This window comes from Cryptomeria japonica, chromosome 4, assembly GCF_030272615.1.
Source record: "Cryptomeria japonica chromosome 4, Sugi_1.0, whole genome shotgun sequence".
Taxonomy (NCBI): domain Eukaryota; kingdom Viridiplantae; phylum Streptophyta; class Pinopsida; order Cupressales; family Cupressaceae; genus Cryptomeria; species Cryptomeria japonica.
The window spans coordinates 147,204,756-147,218,410 of NC_081408.1; positions in this window are offsets into that span (position 1 = coordinate 147,204,756).

Sequence of the window (13,655 nt, forward strand, 5' to 3'; positions counted from 1 at the left end):
TGTCTAGAGGTTATGAAACTAGAAATCTTAGCAATTGAATACTAAACATTAAGGATAAATTAGATGGGAAGCCATTAAATTAATAAGTTTCAATTAGAGGCAAAGCATTAGAAATGGGTTTAAGGATAGGTTTATAATGGGAAGATTCTAAAGGATAATCTAAGTCCTTCTGGTCAAAATATTGACATCAATAGTGAGTATAGGAAAAATTAAAATAGATAACACATTGATTGTATCTCATTTGTCTAATTTGAATGTCTAGCATATGCTTTACATAGAGAGAATCACTTATACAAATAGCCTCTTTGATTTGACATAAATAGTAGAGTCCAAAGATGAATATATTTATATCAAAATTGCCAACATGGAAAGGGTAAACCATGAAAACTCCATTAAAAGAGGGACATGTAGACATTTCTTAGCAAATAAAACTAAATATTTAGTTTGGAGTGAGAAAAAAGGCAAGGAATAGTAACAAACTAAAGATTGTGTTTAAATATGTCTTCAACACTATTGGATCTAGTAGAACGAAAAGGAAAAAATGTTTGGTAAGGTTTTGCATGCCATCAAGATGAATCCCATGTTGGACTTAGGACTTGGCAACCTAGCTTTTGAGCATAATTTTAAGGAGGCCCTACCCATAAAATATCATTTAGAAGTAGATTTTCTTAATCAATTGTATCCATTGTCAGAATCTAGAGTCGAAAGTATCACATCTAAGGATGTTTCAATGGACATATATCATGAAATACCTTGAACAAAAACTTCTTAAATCTCGTGAACAAAAATTCCAATATCATTTGTTATCAAACCTCCCATTTTAATAGTAAATGTGGAGAGGCCCAAGATTGAACAAGTGTGATAGACTATAGGATTTAAATAGAATGGTTCTTCTTAGAACATTCAGGAAAGCGTGAAGAGAAATTAGGGGGAAATAAACTTTGATTTTAGATCATTGCATAGGGTAAATACGAAAGAAATTTTCCCACCACCTCCAATACAAATCACATCAACGACCAACACCTCGCTGTGGAACTAAGGCGCTTTGAATTTGCCAATACATTTCGCCAACCTGACGTAAAATGAACCGAAGCCATTTGTTATAGTTTTCGCAAGCTAATAATTTCTTTCCTACTTGAAGCTTACTGCTGCCTAATTCTTAGCGACTTCTCTTAAGATGTTTCTTTGATGCGATTTCTTGGCTTTGCAGAGTTTTCATAGTGTCTTCCTTATACAACAGACACGGCAAATATTAAAGGACTCGATTTCACTGAAGTTGCAATGAAATCGGCATTATCAGCGTATAGGTGCCTTTCATACTCTTTCGCATTCGTTTCACGGTAGAAGTGATTACAGGACACTTTGATTGACTGATATTACAAATTATTTTCGAAGTCAGCGTAGGTTGGGTTTGGTTGCTTGTCAACCAAGTAATATCATTCAACGTTCCTAGAAAGCTGACTTTTCAAACGTTGAAACAATTTATCAAAAGCTATAAAACATGGAGGAATCTTCTATGAGACGGTTCAATTCTTCTAAGCTATCATCGTTTACTAGTTAATAGAGTCATCTTTTCAATATTGAATATATGTTATCTTAAAAATGTATTGTCGTATTCAAATATAGATTAGTGATAGATATTATCCTGCATAATTATTTAATTAATTTCCTAATCTTATTACTGAATATTCAATGTTTGATGTAATATATATTCTTTGTTATGTTTTCTATCATATGTATAGAGATTTTATTTTGAAATCATTAGCAAGGATGTGGTAGTATGGTGTGAATTGTGGTTGTGAAATGGCAACACTATTTTGTTATGCATGGATGTGACTCCTTAAACAAGACTTTGTGGTTCATATTCAAGATTAACAACAAAGCCTTTTGCATTGCCAACATCAATGCTTCAAATTATGCATTTGGAATGATCATTCTTTAGCAAGGGTCTAGCAATAGTTTGAAGATGAATTACCTAGTGACTAGTGTGTTTCCAATGGTCATTATAATATGGTTGAGGTGACATTTAATAAGTAATGACACCTCCCAATAAGATGGAGAGCTATAAGAGAGGTGATGTTCTACATGCGTAATAAATTTAACATTTTTTTTTTAATAAATAAAATACTGGTTAGGGCTAGTCCCCTTCATTGAATTGCCAAAAGGATACAAATTCATAAGACTCATCCAATAAGTTCCTTCTAAGAATACCTTATAAACTATTCAAACTATAAAGTCTTCTATCTTAATCCCCATAAATTTTACAAAATATCTTGATGGTCCATATTCTCGTTAAACCTCAAATTTACAGACTTTGTTCACCATATATTTGTCTACCAATATCATTCTATCTATTTTCTATCTTTAATTAAATACTCCTATAGTATTGCTCTCAATGCTGCCAAAATTTAAAACCAAAGAGCATTATGCCTTTTTTGAACCTACAAGGGCATTCGTCAATCCTTCATTCTTTCCATGATCCTCTTGCTTCATCAATCCTTTTCGACCTCATCCTCTATTTCGTTCCCATTCTCCTCTTTTGTGCATTCCTTTAGGGTCGACCACAATTTTTCCTTCTTTCTCCTCCTAGTTTTCATCTTTTGAGCCACTTGTGTCTTTTTGTTCCTCTATTTGGTCCTATGCCATGAAGACTGCTATCCACTTGAGGTTTAGGTTGACTACCACATTTGTCCAGTTTAGCAGGAAGTTCAGAACTCTTATAGCTCTCACCTTATTATCCTGGTAGTCCATTTCATTGTCAAGTAGGATTGTGGGTAACTTTTCTACTTCTTCCCCTTTTTTATCATAATCTTTAGGCAATGAGATCCAATATTCTTCAATATTCCTTAGTGTTTCCTCCATCCCTCCCAAAAATTGGGCTTTGAATAACGGCTTTGTTAAATCCCTTCCCTTTTCCTTTCTCAGAACTTTGTCCAATGCTAATGAAAAAAACATTGAGGATATGTTCGAGTTGATGCGATACCTATGATCTGCCGTTAGATAATTTCCTCCTAAAATCACCTTAATTGTATATAGTACTAATGGGTGGTCCTGTTTTAGAATAGTGTTCAGTCTCTTCTCTATTATCTCTCCTAGAAAATCCATTTTCCTTTTCCCTAATGTTAGGTGTATTGGCGTCTCCATTGTCACCTTCTACATTCTGTGGATGAATTTTCTTAAGACTATTGTTTAATTCTAGAAATTATGGTCACTTTCCTAGTCCTTTTTCACTTTTTTTTTTGGGTCTTTACTATTCATGTGATCATTGCATAAAAAGTCGTTCCTCTAACCCATTTTTTCATGATTTCTTGCTTTAGTATTCCTCGATGCCAAGCTAGAGGTAGATGATATCAAGGTTTTCGTCCTTTTCTCATTAAGTTTGATCTGGCATATCTTCTACAGAGATTTGGTAATAATTTTGAGCTACCTTTCTGAATAGTAATTACTTTCTTCACTCCTGGACCCAACCATCCTCTTATGAATTCCTCTTGCTAGCATGGCTAGAATTACTCAACATATTACCCTCTTCAGTGTCCTACCTTATTAATTGAAATATGAGTCGTTCATCTTCCTCATTAACTCTATATCGTGGATTTTAACGGATACATCCTATTCAATAAAATTTAAATCCATATTCCTTTCTGTAGGAACTTTAACGCTAGGCTTTAGTGTAAACCTTGATATTGGATTAGTCTTTGATACCTATTAGCCGCATCTTTTGCCAAATTATCATCTAACCCATTCCCTCCTCTATATATATATATATATATATCGATCACTTTAAAATCCCCCAATATTGCTATAACTTATTTGATTGGATTTACCCATTTGGCCAAGACACAATTTGGTGCCCTTTTATTACAAATAGCATTCATTACTATTAAGGAATCCCGTTCTAGGTGAACTTTATAAGCTCTAATCTTGATTCCCAATCATTCCCAATAACACCACTCTCATTTCAGTCAAATTATTGGATGTTATCCCTATATGTTCAGATTCTTGAGAAATTATTTCTCCTTCTTCATCACTAATGATACAACTTATTATTTCCATTCCCAGATTACCTTTAGCTTCTTCCTCAAAGTTTATCTTAACCCACCCAACTTGTGGATGAGACCATCTTGCATTTTATTTGCTTTCATTCCCTCTTTTTGCCTTTTGAATGATAATATATAGGGATGACTAAACCCTTGAATTGCTTACCCATGCGTTCATCCCACATATTGACTATGAAACATTTCCCAAATTTGTCCTTTGTAGCTGAATTCACTATGTTAGTTATTTGATCCTCTACTTACCTGATAAGGGTCTCTAATGACATTTCCCTATTCTGGAATATCTTTCTATTTCTCTCTTTCCATATCTCTCATATCACCATTGAAGGGGTTACCTACCATATTTCTTCAAAGAGACCTTTTTTTTCACTCATTTTGTTCAATATTTGGAACCAACTTAACAATTGTTGGGATTTTGGGTAGTAGGCTTCTAACTTTTCCTATATTGCATTCCAACACTTATTTGAATACTAGTAATTTAATAATAGGTGGTGTGTGATTCTCCACTCACTTTATAGAGAACACATCTACTTGCTCCTTGAAATCCCATTCTACTTAAGCAACCTTGGGTTAGCACTCTTCCCTTAATTGCCATCCAAGCAAAAAACCCAGCCTTTGGAAGGCAGTGTTTACTCCACAATAGTTTATTTGGCTAGCCCTCTTTTATTAGTGACATATCTTTGATCTTATATCATAGGTTAACCTTGTAGGATCCTGTTTCTAATCCACACCATCTTATTTTATCTAGCTCATTTGAGATTATTAAACATCTTTCTTTTAGTAAAGATTTAAGTCTTCTTTCTTGATCTTCTGGTGCCTACAATTTTTCTATCGATCTCCATTCCCTAGATGCTTTTCTTTAATTACTTCTCCATAGTCCTCGAATTTATGTCCCCATACCCTTATCGTCTCCCTTCTTATATCCTCCATATTTGGGTAGTCCTCTATAATTTTGTTGTTATTCCATGAGTTAGACAAAAATGATGCTTGTTCACCATTACCTATTTCCCAAGTGATGACTTTTGTTATTTTATCCCCGCTTTCAAAGATGTAGTTCTCGACTACTGAACCTTTAAGGGGGTCTCTCACTTTGAGTATAGTTGTCGAGCTTTATGTATTTAAATACTTCCTTCTTAAAATATTGGCCTACTTCTGATTACTATTTGTGTATAGATTCCATACTATCTTTGCACCCATAGACAAATTCATTGTCACTTGGTTTCTCAACCCTACTTCGCCAACACTTTTTGGCTTGCATAATCTATCTCAAGCAACCTATGGTATTTTATTCATATTATTGGGTCCATTCCAAAATAATCTTTTCATATTTTTAACCATTTTTGTATTTATTCCAATTAGAATTTTTATACAAGATAGAATATATTGGGAGTGCAGAGAGTACTGATTTTATCATGAGTAGTCTTCTTATTATCCAGAGTCACTTTTGACTTCTGTTTCTAGACACTCATCTTTTCTGCGTATATTCATACCAGTCTTTGCCAGTATTTTTTTTTGTTCTCTTCCTTGCAAGAGTGGTGTCCCTAAGAATTTCCTTGGGAAGTTAGCTATTTTAAGCCTTAGGATATTAGCCAAATCCTGTTGGAGACTTGGTTGGGGGTTAAGGAAGAAAACTTATGACATTCCAATTTATCTACTGTCTAGAGGATACACAATATTTTTTGAGTAAGGTCTTGATCATTCTGGCTTTCTCTTAGATTTTTTGAATAACATTGTGTCATTTACAAATTGCTGGTGGGTTACCAGGGCTACACCTACAACTACCTTAATACCGTACCATTTTACTTCCTTCCTTACTCTATTTATACTTCTCCTTGGTGCTTTAGCCATAAATATGAATAGATATGGAGATATTGGATCTCCTTGTCTTATGCCTCTTTTTGAGCTAAAGACACCGTATGTCCCTCCATTCATTAGAATAGAGAACATTGGTGTTAATAAGAATGCTTCCAACCATTGGATCTACTCCTCCACAAACCCAAATTTCTTTAAAATATCCTTCAAGAACTCTTTGTCCACTGAGTCATAGGATTTCATGATATCAAGTTTTATAATCATCCCTACTTGTTTTGATTTTCTTGGTGAGTGAATTGCTTCATGGGAAACAATGATTCCTTCTCCGATTGATCTCCTCGGAGAAAACACAATCTGTTCTTTAGATATAAGAATGTTTAAAACTTTTTTGAGATGGTTGCCAATTACTTTAGACACTATTTTATATGTGGTATTACATAATGCAATAGGTCTAAATTTTCCCATAGTATCCACTCTCTTCATCTTAGGTATCAGTGCTAGGATGGTGTGATTTATGGCTTTTAGCATTGCTTTCTTCGTCTTTGATTCCTCCACTACTCTGTGTATATCTTGACATACAATATTCCCATTTTTTTTAAAGAAACTAGGTGGTAAACCATCTAGACTTGGGACTTTGTCTGGATTCATCTAGAAAACTGTCATTTTTACCTCGTCCTCTTTTATTGTCCTTCTTTTCTATTGACGTCTTGTGAAAGAATTTTGTGTTCCTATACCCTTCTTTTAGCCATATTTCCCTTGATTTTTGTCTCTAATAGAATTCTTCTCTTTCCAATATTTCCTTCAGATTTTCTTTAAGGCTTCTCTCCTTGTTGTATTCCCTTACTCCCATACCTTCCTTAATTATCTTTGTGTTGAGGGATTATATTTCTTCTTCCACTCTCCTTTTCTCTTGGAAGATGTTTCTGAAGTTAGTTTTATTCCTTTCTTTTAGTTTCATTTTTACATATTTTATCTTCCTGTTGAGTTGATACATTTGTGTATGTTCTTTAAATTTGCCTCCTTCAACCATTTTGCAATTAGGTCTTCCAAATTTGGATCCCTGAGCCACATATTTTCAAACTTAAAGGGTACCCCTGAGAGACTTTGACAATGGATCCATGACATTTGGATAGGAAAGTGATCTAAGACAACCAATGGAAGAATGGAGGCACCATAAAATTGTATTACGCAATCCCAATTATCAGTCAGTAAAAACCTATCCAACCTTTCGACAATGTTAGTGAAACCTTTCCTCTTGTTTGTCCACGTAAATATGTCATTCACTATTTTGAAATCTTTTAAGTGATTATTGTCTATGAAGTTTTGGAATTCTTGTTGGACTATTGTAATTTTCCTCAGCCCTCCTGTTTTCTCTAGAATATTCCTAGTAGCGTTAAAATTGCCTGCTATCAGTATTTGTTCATCTTTCATGCCCTCTATTTTCATTGTTAGCTGCTCCCATAACTCATTTTTATGTATTATTTGAGTTGGTCCATAGATATTGATTATATGGAATGAGACATTTGTTGGAAGGATCTTATATTTGCCTAATATCTAACAATTCCTTTCTTCTATTATTGTGATCTCCACCTTCCATGGATTCCAAAGTATACTTAGACCACCTAAGGCACCCTCTGAATCAACAAAGTAGCTAGCTTGGTTTCTCCACTTCTCCATTCTTCATGCACTTTCCTCCTTTCAAATCTTGGTTTCTTTCAACAGACATATGTCCACATTTATATATTCTAATTGATGCTTTATAAAGCACCATTTGTTAGGGGTGTTTATACCCCTAACATTCCAAGTTATTATCTTCATTTCTCCTAGGGAAGGTTAATCACCTTCCCAAAGCATTTATTATTTTTCCTTTTCCTTTCTTGCTCCTTAATTGTCAAGATCTTTAGCTTAGACCTATTTGATGTTCTTTTTCTTCCTTTCCTTTCTAATATTTTTGGGCTCTTGTTCTTTGAACTAATTTTCTCCAGCGTTCTTTCTTCAATCTATTGTGTCTCCAATTCCTCCCAGTCATTGTAATCCTCATAATTATCCTCTTCAATATCGCCTTCTTCATTTATTTCTTCCCTTCCTTTACTTTTCTCACCTAGATTGGAAAGAGTAACCTTAGTGATCTTTTCCTTTGCTTACATTTGTTGGGGTTCATTATTTCCTTGGTTGACTTCACTCCTTACTATTTCTAACTATTGACATATTGTTTGTCTTAACTCCTCCACATCTTTTAACAAAACCACCAGCTCAACCTCCTTTTCATTTTCTTGTGTTGAAGGGGGGTTATTGCTTACATATTCCATGTTCTCTTCCTGGGCCACCTTCATGAGATCACTTCTTTGATTCTCTTCTCTTCTCCTTTTGAGGGTTCTTCCTTCCATTCATCTATGTTGTGTATTCCCATCTTCTTGACTCTTTTGTACATGTGTTCCACTTGGTTCTTCCTCTCTTACTGATGATGGACCTTCCTTCATTTTCTCCCTATGGAGAAACCAATCTGGGATATCCTTATCCAATGTTTTGATATATTAATTCCATTTCCCTCCTTCTATGATAATTTCCAACTCATTATATGTTCCCATGTCTACATCAATTTCTACACATATTTTTGCTACATCCTCTATTTTCCCATTTAGAAAATCTTTGTCAACTCCTATGAATGAATTGAAAGCATCTCATATTCTCATGATTTCCCTTTCACCTTAGTATTCTGTCGGTAGGCCCTCCAATATGAACTATTTTAGGGTTTTATTAATCTGGAAACTACTTGGGTCTAAATTTCGAACCCAATTTGTTTTGGCAAAACTAATACCTTTATAAAAACTAGGGATTCCATTTAGTATTTCATGCTTTAAGTAAAGATCTATGTATTCTATAAGAAAACAACTTTTTTGTATTTCTTTAATGCATACCTTATTTGGGCATTTCTTTTGCCACCATTTGATTATGTCCTCTGAAGCTTCTTCATTCTTTTAATTTCTTCCCCATTTGAATAAAAGGGCTACCTCCTTTAATTTGTCAAATGTCATTGTTGTTATCTCTAATGGAATTACAAATAGCTTTCTTCCTAAGTTCTTCTTTTTCTAGACTCTCTTGAAAGGTTGTAGGGGTGGTCTAAAAATATGTATTCTATTGTCATACATTTATGGAGACCCTCTACTAATTTTTCCTTCCCTTTTTTCCAGTTGTTAGAGTTCATCCTAAAGCTCTTGTTGTAGACTCTAGGGTTTTTTCCAATGGGTATCTTATTTACTCTTGTTTCAGGTTCTTTCCACTTTTGTTGTTTTGGTATATTTTCCTTTTGCCACTTAGGCCTTGGCCTCTAGAGTCTCCTATCATCTCCTTGTTATCTTTTAAGACATTTGACCCCATGTTCTTCTTTCCCTTTCTCCCTTGTTGTGGATGTAGATAAACTTCCTTTCCCCCCTTCCACCTATTTGGAAGAAATTGTATTGGACACCCTTTCCTTTAGTCTTGACCTTGATTATTCCTTCTAGCCCAATCCATAGCTCACATTGTCATTTGGGGCTTCTACTTATACACTCCTAGTTCCTTCATTGGTTCTCCAAAACCCACCCATGTGTTTGGGTTCTCCCTCAAAATTATTTATTCATTTCCTTGCTCTAGTCGTCCATTTGTTGTGAAGTTCCTTATGTTTTGTATTAAAAAATGTCCTTTACTTTGAAAGGTTTATGCAGGTCTTCAAGATTCTGAGGTTTCTTGGGGGGTAATTTCTCCCCCTTTTTTGAAGATCATGAAAACCCTTAGATCGCCAAAACCACGACTTCCTTGAAAATCTCGATTATTCTTGAAGACCTTGTTTTCATCATGACCATAGCCATGGTTTACTTATGGGCCTTTGAAATATTAGCTTCCAAACTAGTTCTTTGGCATGGCACACATTGTCCAACTTTTGAAGTAAGTAGAACAAGTACAAACTGACTTTATCATGAGTATCTAAATTATCCTTTTCTAATATTTTTTTAACAAAAGAAAATAGTGGTGAACATTGTAGAAATTATATAGCTCAACAATTGCATAGGTTATGACTGTTAGTGTAGGTTTTTTTATTTTCCTTATGTTAGGGGGTATTTATTTTTTCTACACATATTTTTCTAGGCTTTCTTAGGTTATTAGGAGTGGTTAACATGAGGACACATGGTGAAATACTTTAGCTACATGTGTTACTCTCCACCTCACACGGGTAGTTGAGTTACACAACCTTTTTTGGCTTGTTGTGCCACCTCTCATAACCATTATTTTGTCATTTCCTAAGTGGGTTATGGGGTAGTTGGGTTTCTCACCCTCTTTTGGCCTTATGTGCCAAATTTCTCAACTCCTTTCCTATCTCCATGTAACGAGGTTATGCCGCATATTTTGGCATTTACCAAGAAGGTAAAACCTCCCAGTTTTTATGGGGAATAGGATTTAATGCACCCCTTGGATGTATATGCTTTTATTTTTCTATATAATAAGCATTGTACTCTCACCTTCACTAGTTTAGTGATTTCTCGATGAGAGTCTTCTCCAAAATTCTCTTCTATCTTTATTTTTTCTCTTATATCATATTTACCTTCATTTGACTATTTTGATATTAAATTATTTGTTGTTTGGAGTTGCATGTGATCTATGATCGACATCAGATCCTAACTGGGTTCTCACTTCTTGCAAAATCTAACATGGTATCAAAGCAGTGTTGTCTAGTATAAATCATTATTTTTTATAATTTATTTGAGAGATTTGAGACTTTTAGATAGCTAATATTTTCTTTAAAAACCAAGTATTCTCTTCTCCCGCATTCTTGTGTGAGCTAGAGAATATGAAGAATTTAAAGGAAAATAGCTTCTAGTTAAATCTGGTTTTATATGTATGTGTTCTTGTAAGATCTTGGTGATTGCAACTTTTTGGTAATATTAGAAGATTAATTAGCATTTCCAGAGTATCTAGAAGGCTTGAGAAAGTCAAAAGTGACTTTTAATTCACCAAAATCAGAGTTTGGAGGACACAGTAAAAAAAAATCAAAGTGAAATCTTTTTACTGGAATTGTTTTCCTTTCAACTTTATATTTCCATCTTCTGTTCATTTTCAGGAAAAATGATTTCTGGGTTTTCTTTTTAGTATCAAAAAACTTTTGGGACACTATTCTCTAAAAAGTAATAATTTTTTGCATAAATCAAGTTTTAATAGGGCGTAAGTCATTTTTCTAGCTAGCAAATTCATCAACCTTTCTTCAAAGTTGAATATCTTTTGCCTCAGGTGTTGGATTTATGCAAACGAATACTTCACAAAAAGATAGAAATGAGAACTATACATTATTAGAGGTCTCATTGAAAAAATATGGCTTTTCTAATCATATATTGTAGTTTGTATTAGCTGCTTCTTTTTCCTATAATAGGTCATATCTTTCACCTCACAACTCTGTTTTTCAAAAACTAATAGTTGTTGGAAAGGTGTTGGATGAATTGAGCAGCTATAAGGCTAATTTGTTTAGATCTTGTCTCAAAATTATTTGTATTGAAAATTTCTATTTTTGGCCATTAGAGCCTTAAAATAATTTTAATCTGATAAAAATCCTTGTAAGTGCACTAATTATAAAGTGCCAACCTTGAAATTTTTTTTTTTGGGGGGGGGTTAATTTCTAAGACTAGTGGAAAGGAGGGGTGTCTCTTTTGTCTTGTTTCTTGCACTTTTCCTGATTTTTTGCAATCTTCTTTTCTACTATCATCGATGCATCTACAGTTCCACTTTTAACACCATATAGTTACTTTGCATGGAAATCTAAGATGATAATATATCTGAAAAGACATGGATATCATCGTGTTACTATGGGACTTGGAACTTAACCTCAATATGGTGCATAAAAGATTAAATGGTTTAATAAATGTGATAAATCTTTTGGTACTCTATGTATGTCAGTCTCTCCTAACCTTATTTTTCACTTTGAATCTACAACTACACCAGATGCAGTGTGGACCAATTTGGAAGACCTCTTTGGTAAGCAAGATGAGCTAAGAGGTCATAATTGGGAGAATGAACTCATAGGATTGAATCCAACCAATTTTGATACTATACAAGACTTCTTCACTAAAATTAAGTTTGTAAGATTGTAGTTGGAACAATGTGGAACAAGGAAGGATGATAAGCAACTAATCTTGAGTATTCTTTCTAAGCTTGGTCCTAACTATTCGGTGTTTGTTTCTACAGTCTGTGCTATGAAATGTGCCCTATGTACCACATTTAAAATGCGTTCTCTAGATGAATTTGCTATAGAACTCAATAGATAGAAGGATAAATTGGTTGAAATGGGTACAATAAAACCCTCTGAGTCACATGCCTTAGCTATAAATCAAGGCACAAAAGAACAAAAAGGGTCTATTAAGAAAGACAAGGAACAAAAAATCCAAGGAGAGAAGAAGAAAGATCAGAAATCTGCTACTTCAAAAGAATTTAATCAAACCTCTTCATCAAAAGGTTAACAACCTAAGAAGGAGAAGGTCAAGTGTTCTTATTGTAAGAGGCTTGGTCATGATGAACATAAGTGTTTAAAGAAACAAATTTATCACCTTTCAAATATTCTTGAAAAGAATAATATCAAGGTGCCTATTTAGTCAAACAAAGTTCATCAGAAGGATATTCTAAGGACACAAATAAGAGTAAGGGGAAAGGACAGGGTAAGTCCCTAGTTGTTATTGCTTCACAATCTAATTGTTATTGCATGACATGGCTACTTCCAAAAATGGTTACACCTCTTTAGAGACATGTTCTATGCCTACCATACTAATGGGTGATGACACTTATTTTGAAGTGCATGGGAGAGGGTTTGTTGATGTGGGCGAAGGAACATTTCAAGATGTCCTTCATGTTCCATATTTATCAACTAATCTGTTATTTTCTTATTAAATCACTCACACTCATTCTGGAAAGAGAGTTGAGTTCACACCAGATACCGCGGTAATCAACAAAATGCATAATGGGTCTACTATTCCTGTGGTAAAAGAAGAACATTTAAAATGCATAATGGGTCTACTATGTCCTTCATGTTTTACTCACTCATGTAGATGAGGTGAGTTTCTTATGGCATTAGTGATTTGGCCAGTTGAACTACCATTACTTGCAACAATTCAGTCAACAGAACATGGTTTCAAGGTTGCCTTCTATTCGATTTTCTGATGAAATTTGTCAAGGATGCATTCTTAGTAAGCATCCCAAGGAGAAGTATGATAAAGGAAAAGCATGGAGAGATAAACAACTATTGAAGTTGGTACATAATGACTTGGTAAGACCATTTCCACAAGCATATTTCAGTAGGGCTAGATATGTCTTGACATTTATTGATGACTTTTCCAGATATACATGGGTTTACTTTCTCAAACAAAATTTTGAGGTATCTGAGAATTTTCTAGATTTCAAAGCTTTTATAGAGAAACAATTTTGGTATTTTATCAAGATTCTATGTACAAATAATGGGATTGAATATGTTAGTAATCAATTTTAACAGTTCCATATAGTCCTCAATATAATGGTGTCGTAGAATGCAAGAATAGGTCTTTGAAGGAGATGGCAAATTGTATGATTCACTCCAAGTATTTGGCACCTTAGTATTGGGAAAAGGCAATCAACTATGCATGTTACATCTAGAACTGAGTTTCTCACAAAGTTGTGAAGGGGGTAAATCATTTTCAAGCTTGGTCTAGTTAGAAACCTACAGTTAAGCGCTTCAGAGTGTTTGGTTCTCTTGCATACGTCCACATTCCAGTAGAGAAAGACAAGGCTATGGATTTG